Source organism: Neolamprologus multifasciatus, chromosome 9 (genome assembly GCF_963576455.1).
Source record: "Neolamprologus multifasciatus chromosome 9, fNeoMul1.2, whole genome shotgun sequence".
In the NCBI taxonomy this organism is placed as follows: Eukaryota; Metazoa; Chordata; class Actinopteri; order Cichliformes; family Cichlidae; genus Neolamprologus; species Neolamprologus multifasciatus.
Window position 1 is genome coordinate 6,325,334 of NC_140447.1, and position 7,500 is coordinate 6,332,833.

Consider the following 7,500-nt stretch of genomic DNA (forward strand, 5'->3'; position numbering starts at 1 on the left):
ACAATCAAGCCAAACACAAATATACAGCGGAAACCAGATATTTACATACTCTTCAGATAAAAACACAAACACTTTTTAATTGTAACATCAAATCAGACTAAATGTTTCTTTTTTTAGATTGATAAATATAAAAAACATATTTGTTAACTTTAAGAGTAAAGAGAGAAACTGTCTGTATTTCTTAAGTGTAAATGGCACCAAATTGTATTCAAAATTGAGCCACACTTATGGAGCTCCACAATTCTTTTCCAGAATTCTTTTCCAGGTGTTTTGGTTGACATCTCTTGATTTTTCAAAGAAACTTTCCCATTTCAAAGAAACAGGCTCTGTGTTTCGCCTCATATGCATCCACAGCTGTGCCACCAATTTACCCACATGGACTCTACTAACCAATCAGAAGCTTCTTAAGCTCAGAATGGAATCATCTGGAGTTTTCTTAATTAATCTTAATTAACAATAAACTTAGTGTATATGTACTCCTACATTTGATGAAAGTGATTAAAATAGACAGCTCCCTCTTTTTATTCTGACATTTAACTAATTCAAAAGACATTACATTTACTTATCTAAAATAAAGGTTTACTCTAAATTGATGTTTAACAGTAAAAAAAAGGTTTTATGTTTTCTCCCTAAAGTGTATGTAAATATCTGGTTTCAACTGTGAATATACTGCTTGGGACAATCAATTGCCTCTGTGTTCCACAGGAGGGCGCACAGCTGGAACGTCCTGTGCATTACATGTTAAATTTGTTTCAAGTTCATTTTCTTGTACTGTTTGTGTAAAAGACAGACACACACACACACACACACACACACAGAGAGAGAGAGAGAGTGGCTCACTGATAAGGGAAAAAGAAGAGAAATGAGCAGAGATTTCAGTAACTACATCAAAGCAAAAGAATTGAGAATTTTGTTTTTTTCTTTTTCTTTTCATTCTTGATATATATATATTTTTCTAACCCTCTATTTTTAAACAAGGAAAATGAACTCCACCTTTTTAAATCACTGTCATAACGATTCCACAGGTTAACTCCTCTAACAGAAACACATCTCTGCTTTATATTTGTCCTTATCTTGTTTTTTTTTTTAAAGAAATCTGTTCCCCTTAAGTCATATTGACTCTCTCTGACTTTAAACAGCTTCTGAGTACTGGGGCAAAGCAAGTTATTTTGTGCTTTATACATTATGTGTGCCATTTTATATTCAACTAAATCATAAAATTTCAGGGTATTCAGATTAATAAACAAAATGTTAGTTGGTTCTATATAGTTTGATTGGTTTATAATTCTTATAGCTCTTTTTTGTAACTTGAAAATAGGAAGAGTTTTCGTTTTATATGCAGTACCCCATATCTCCAGCCAGTCAGTCATATATGGAAGCAACAGAGTACAATGGTAAATGGCCTGCATTTGTATGGCGCTGTTCTAGTCCTTAAGGACTAGACAAGGTTCTTCCTGACCTTGTACTTTCTCCTCACGTTCCCTCTTTCCTCTCTCCCTCTTTGGACTGACAATCATACACAAATAGATTGTATTCAATTAGATGAAAAATTACATTAATATAAAAAAAATTCTATTAAGATCACTAACAAAAAGTCCACTCTCAGTGTACTTTCAACCAAAAGGCAAATAACCAAACCACATGAACATCTAATAAAAGTTATAAATATTGAAACACTGATCCAACATTATTCTTGATTGATGGATCATTTGATTTTACACTTTTACCTGACGTGGCTCCTTTTTTTGAAAAAACTTCCTCATATCCATTATGAACCTGGCTGTCTCTCTGTACACACACACACACACACACACACACACACACACAGACACACTGTGAGGTCTGCAGGGCAAAATTTGAATTTCAGTGCATGAAAATTTCCTCCCTCCAGTGGCCACCTGCAGGTATGACGAGGTTTAAAAGTTAGGTTATAGCAAAAAAGCCAGGAGAGGATGGGACAAAAGTGAAATAACTGAAAAAGTAAGAGGTGTAGAGGGCTTATGTTGGTGTCTAAGTGGGGGTTCCGGTGGTTTCCGGACGCTGTGGTGAAGAGCCCACGCCGATGGCTTTTTCGGTTCTGGAGATATGGCGAATGGGACCAAAAAGGATGGGACGAAACGGTCCCAATCGGAGGAAGGAAGGTCCAGAGGGCCTGGTTCAACCGGCATTGCGTTGCTTGTGTCCAGGCGCATTCGTGGACGCCCGACAAGGCATTGTTCAGAGTACCTTTGCAGGATGGGGCAGTAGTTGGAGAATGGTCGTGTGATGCATCCACGGATGCAGAATCCTTCCCCGACTCCAAGGGTGCCTGCGCTGTCTTTGTCAGACACTCCCATCCGGAGATAGAGCTGTAAACCTTTTTCGAAAGAAGCTTACCTGCACAGAAGCGCTTGCAGCAGGAGACAGCAGAAGGGACAGCAGAACCAGGCCTTTGGAGCACTGCGTCATCTTCTCGTGCACACATATGCCTTCTGGATGCACTCTACGATTGGAGAACAAGACATCATCGGTTACAACAAATAATACAGTGTCTTTCTGCTTCTTTCATTCTCTTTTGTTTGTTTCACACACACACACACACACACACACACACACACACACACACACACACACACACCAGAGCACACAGACAGAAGCAGGGCAGCTGCTGTCCAACTGGGATTTGACAAGAGGCGCTCCCTCTGCTGGCTCAATGCGGTACAAAGTCTCAGAGAAGGTGTTCGCGCAGTGGAATCTAACAGCTTGTGACAATCAATTGCCTCTGTGTTCCACAGGAGGGCGCACAGCTGGAAAGTCCTGTGCATTACATTGTAAATTTGTTTCAAGTTCATTTTCTTGTACTGTTTATGTAAAAGACAGACACACACACACACACACACACACACACACACTCTGAGTGGCTCACTGATAACGGAAAAACAAGAGAAATGAGCAGAGATATCAGTAACTACATCAAAGCAAAAGAATTGAGAATTTTGTTTTTTTCTTTTTCTTTTCATTCTTGATATATATATATTTTTCTAACCCTCTATTTTTAAACAAGGAAAATGAACTCCACCTTTTTAAATCACTGTCATAACGATTCCACAGGTTAACTCCTCTAACAGAAACACATCTCTGCTTTATATTTGTCCTTATCTTGTTTTTTTTTTTAAAGAAATCTGTTCCCCTTAAGTCATATTGACTCTCTCTGACTTTAAACAGCTTCTGAGTACTGGGGCAAAGCAAGTTGTTTTGTGCTTTATACATTATGTGTGCCATTTTATATTCAACTAAATCATAAAATTTCAGGGTATTCAGATTAATAAACAAAATGTTAGTTGGTTCTATATAGTTTGATTGGTTTATAATTCTTATAGCTCTTTTTTGTAACTTGAAAATAGGAAGAGTTTTCGTTTTATATGCAGTACCCCATATCTCCAGCCAGTCAGTCATATATGGAAGCAACAGAGTACAATGGTAAATGGCCTGCATTTGTATGGCGCTGTTCTAGTCCTTAAGGACTAGACAAGGTTCTTCCTGACCTTGTACTTTCTCCTCACGTTCCCTCTTTCCTCTCTCCCTCTTTGGACTGACAATCATACACAAATAGATTGTATTCAATTAGATGAAAAATTACATTAATATAAAAAAAATTCTATTAAGATCACTAACAAAAAGTCCACTCTCAGTGTACTTTCAACCAAAAGGCAAATAACCAAACCACATGAACATCTAATAAAAGATATAAATATTGAAACACTGATCCAACATTATTCTTGATTGATGGATCATTTGATTTTACACTTTTACCTGACGTGGCTCCTTTTTTTGAAAAAACTTCCTCATATCCATTATGAACCTGGCTGTCTCTCTGTACACACACACACACACACACACACACACACACAGACACACTGTGAGGTCTGCAGGGCAAAATTTGAATTTCAGTGCATGAAAATTTCCTCCCTCCAGTGGCCACCTGCAGGTATGACGAGGTTTAAAAGTTAGGTTAGGTTAGGTTATAGCAAAAAAGCCAGGAGAGGATGGGACAAAAGTGGAATAACTGAAAAAGTAAGAGGTGTAGAGGGCTTATTTTGGTGTCTAGGTGGGGGTTCCGGTGGTTTCCGGACGCTGTGGTGAAGAGCCCACGCCGATGGTTTTTTCGGTTCTGGAGATATGGCGAATGGGACCAAAAAGGATGGGACGAAATGGTCCCAATCGGAGGAAGGAAGGTCCAGAGGGCCTGGTTCAACTGGCATTGCGTTGCTTGTGTCCAGGCGCATTCGTGGACGCCCGACAAGGCATCATTCAGAGTACCTTTGCAGGATGGGGCAGTAGTTGGAGAACGGTCGTGTGATGCATCCACGGATGCAGAATCCTTCCCCGACTCCAAGGGTGCCTGCGCTGTCTTTGTCAGACACTCCCATCCGGAGATAGAGCTGTAAACCTTTTTCGAAAGGGTTAGGGTTAGGGTTAGGGTTAGGGTTAGGGTTAGGGTTAGGGTTAGGGTTAGGGTTAGGGTTAGGGTTAGGGTTAGGGTTAGGGTTAGGGTTAGGGTTAGGGTTAGGGTTAGGGTTAGGGTTAGGGTTAGGGTTAGGGTTAGGGTTAGGGTTAGGGTTAGGGTTAGGGTTAGGGTTAGGGTTAGGGTTAGGGTTAGGGTTAGGGTTAGGGTTAGGGTTAGGGTTAGGGTTAGGGTTAGGGTTAGGGTTAGGGTTAGGGTTAGGGTTAGGGTTAGGGTTAGGGTTAGGGTTAGGGTTAGGGTTAGGGTTAGGGTTAGGGTTAGGGTTAGGGTTAGGGTTAGGGTTAGGGTTAGGGTTAGGGTTAGGGTTAGGGTTAGGGTTAGGGTTAGGGTTAGGGTTAGGGTTAGGGTTAGGGTTAGGGTTAGGGTTAGGGTTAGGGTTAGGGTTAGGGTTAGGGTTAGGGTTAGGGTTAGGGTTAGGGTTAGGGTTAGGGTTAGGGTTAGGGTTAGGGTTAGGGTTAGGGTTAGGGTTAGGGTTAGGGTTAGGGTTAGGGTTAGGGTTAGGGTTAGGGTTAGGGTTAGGGTAGGGTTAGGGTTAGGGTTAGGGTTAGGGTTAGGGTTAGGGTTAGGGTTAGGGTTAGGGTTAGGGTTAGGGTTAGGGTTAGGGTTAGGGTTAGGGTTAGGGTTAGGGTTAGGGTTAGGGTTAGGGTTAGGGTTAGGGTTAGGGTTAGGGTTAGGGTTAGGGTTAGGGTTAGGGTTAGGGTTAGGGTTAGGGTTAGGGTTAGGGTTAGGGTTAGGGTTAGGGTTAGGGTTAGGGTTAGGGTTAGGGTTAGGGTTAGGGTTAGGGTTAGGGTTAGGGTTAGGGTTAGGGTTAGGGTTAGGGTTAGGGTTAGGGTTAGGGTTAGGGTTAGGGTTAGGGTTAGGGTTAGGGTTAGGGTTAGGGTTAGGGTTAGGGTTAGGGTTAGGGTTAGGGTTAGGGTTAGGGTTAGGGTTAGGGTTAGGGTTAGGGTTAGGGTTAGGGTTAGGGTTAGGGTTAGGGTTAGGGTTAGGGTTAGGGTTAGGGTTAGGGTTAGGGTTAGGGTTAGGGTTAGGGTTAGGGTTAGGGTTAGGGTTAGGGTTAGGGTTAGGGTTAGGGTTAGGGTTAGGGGTTAGGGTTAGGGTTAGGGTTAGGGTTAGGGTTAGGGTTAGGGTTAGGGTTAGGGTTAGGGTTAGGGTTAGGGTTAGGGTTAGGGTTAGGGTTAGGGTTAGGGTTAGGGGTTAGGGTTAGGGTTAGGGTTAGGGTTAGGGTTAGGGTTAGGGTTAGGGTTAGGGTTAGGGTTAGGGTTAGGGTTAGGGTTAGGGTTAGGGTTAGGGTTAGGGTTAGGGTTAGGGTTAGGGTTAGGGTTAGGGTTAGGGTTAGGGTTAGGGTTAGGGTTAGGGTTAGGGTTAGGGTTAGGGTTAGGGTTAGGGTTAGGGTTAGGGTTAGGGTTAGGGTTAGGGTTAGGGTTAGGGTTAGGGTTAGGGTTAGGGTTAGGGTTAGGGTTAGGGTTAGGGTTAGGGTTAGGGTTAGGGTTAGGGTTAGGGTTAGGGTTAGGGTTAGGGTTAGGGTTAGGGTTAGGGTTAGGGTTAGGGTTAGGGTTAGGGTTAGGGTTAGGGTTAGGGTTAGGGTTAGGGTTAGGGTTAGGGTTAGGGTTAGGGTTAGGGTTAGGGTTAGGGTTAGGGTTAGGGTTAGGGTTAGGGTTAGGGTTAGGGTTAGGGTTAGGGTTAGGGTTAGGGTTAGGGTTAGGGTTAGGGTTAGGGTTAGGGTTAGGGTTAGGGTTAGGGTTAGGGTTAGGGTTAGGGTTAGGGTTAGGGTTAGGGTTAGGGTTAGGGTTAGGGTTAGGGTTAGGGTTAGGGTTAGGGTTAGGGTTAGGGTTAGGGTTAGGGTTAGGGTTAGGGTTAGGGTTAGGGTTAGGGTTAGGGTTAGGGTTAGGGTTAGGGTTAGGGTTAGGGGTTAGGGTTAGGGTTAGGGTTAGGGTTAGGGTTAGGGTTAGGGTTAGGGTTAGGGTTAGGGTTAGGGTTAGGGTTAGGGTTAGGGTTAGGGTTAGGGTTAGGGTTAGGGTTAGGGTTAGGGTTAGGGTTAGGGTTAGGGTTAGGGTTAGGGTTAGGGTTAGGGTTAGGGTTAGGGTTAGGGTTAGGGTTAGGGTTAGGGTTAGGGTTAGGGTTAGGGTTAGGGTTAGGGTTAGGGTTAGGGTTAGGGTTAGGGTTAGGGTTAGGGTTAGGGTTAGGGGTTAGGGTTAGGGTTAGGGTTAGGGTTAGGGTTAGGGTTAGGGTTAGGGTTAGGGTTAGGGTTAGGGTTAGGGTTAGGGTTAGGGTTAGGGTTAGGGTTAGGGTTAGGGTTAGGGTTAGGGTTAGGGTTAGGGTTAGGGTTAGGGTTAGGGTTAGGGTTAGGGTTAGGGTTAGGGTTAGGGTTAGGGTTAGGGTTAGGGTTAGGGTTAGGGTTAGGGTTAGGGTTAGGGTTAGGGTTAGGGTTAGGGTTAGGGTTAGGGTTAGGGTTAGGGTTAGGGTTAGGGTTAGGGTTAGGGTTAGGGTTAGGGTTAGGGTTAGGGTTAGGGTTAGGGTTAGGGTTAGGGTTAGGGTTAGGGGTTAGGGTTAGGGTTAGGGTTAGGGTTAGGGTTAGGGTTAGGGTTAGGGTTAGGGTTAGGGTTAGGGTTAGGGTTAGGGTTAGGGTTAGGGTTAGGGTTAGGGTTAGGGTTAGGGGTTAGGGTTAGGGTTAGGGTTAGGGTTAGGGTTAGGGTTAGGGTTAGGGTTAGGGTTAGGGTTAGGGTTAGGGTTAGGGTTAGGGTTAGGGTTAGGGTTAGGGTTAGGGTTAGGGTTAGGGTTAGGGTTAGGGTTAGGGTTAGGGGTTAGGGTTAGGGTTAGGGTTAGGGTTAGGGTTAGGGTTAGGGTTAGGGTTAGGGTTAGGGTTAGGGTTAGGGTTAGGGTTAGGGTTAGGGTTAGGGTTAGGGTTAGGGTTAGGGTTAGGGTTAGGGTTAGGGTTAGGGTTAGGGTTAGGGTTAGGGTTAGGGTTAGGGTTAGGGTTAGGGTTAGGGTTAGGGTTA

General features: G+C 43.7%; 2 protein-coding genes and 1 long non-coding RNA gene across 4 annotated transcripts in view; 2 read left to right on the forward strand and 1 right to left on the reverse strand.

Annotated features, from left to right (window-relative positions):
- Nucleotides 1-7,500, forward strand: part of LOC146510912 (protein NLRC3-like) — a 216,068-nt gene that overhangs the window by 103,972 nt on the left and 104,596 nt on the right. The gene's annotated exons all lie outside the window — the stretch shown is intronic.
- The window catches only part of LOC146510916 (stonustoxin subunit alpha-like), a 179,347-nt gene that overhangs the window by 54,993 nt on the left and 116,854 nt on the right, over nucleotides 1-7,500 (forward strand). The gene's annotated exons all lie outside the window — the stretch shown is intronic.
- The window catches only part of LOC146510921 (uncharacterized), a 161,734-nt gene that overhangs the window by 682 nt on the left and 153,552 nt on the right, over nucleotides 1-7,500 (reverse strand). The window contains exon 2 of one of the 2 annotated variants that reach the window (XR_014876115.1): nucleotides 2,377-2,482. This is a non-coding gene — a long non-coding RNA (uncharacterized LOC146510921). Of the gene's footprint in view, nucleotides 1-2,376; nucleotides 2,814-7,500 lie in introns of those variants that run through there. The other variant, XR_014876114.1, reaches the window with a different exon arrangement.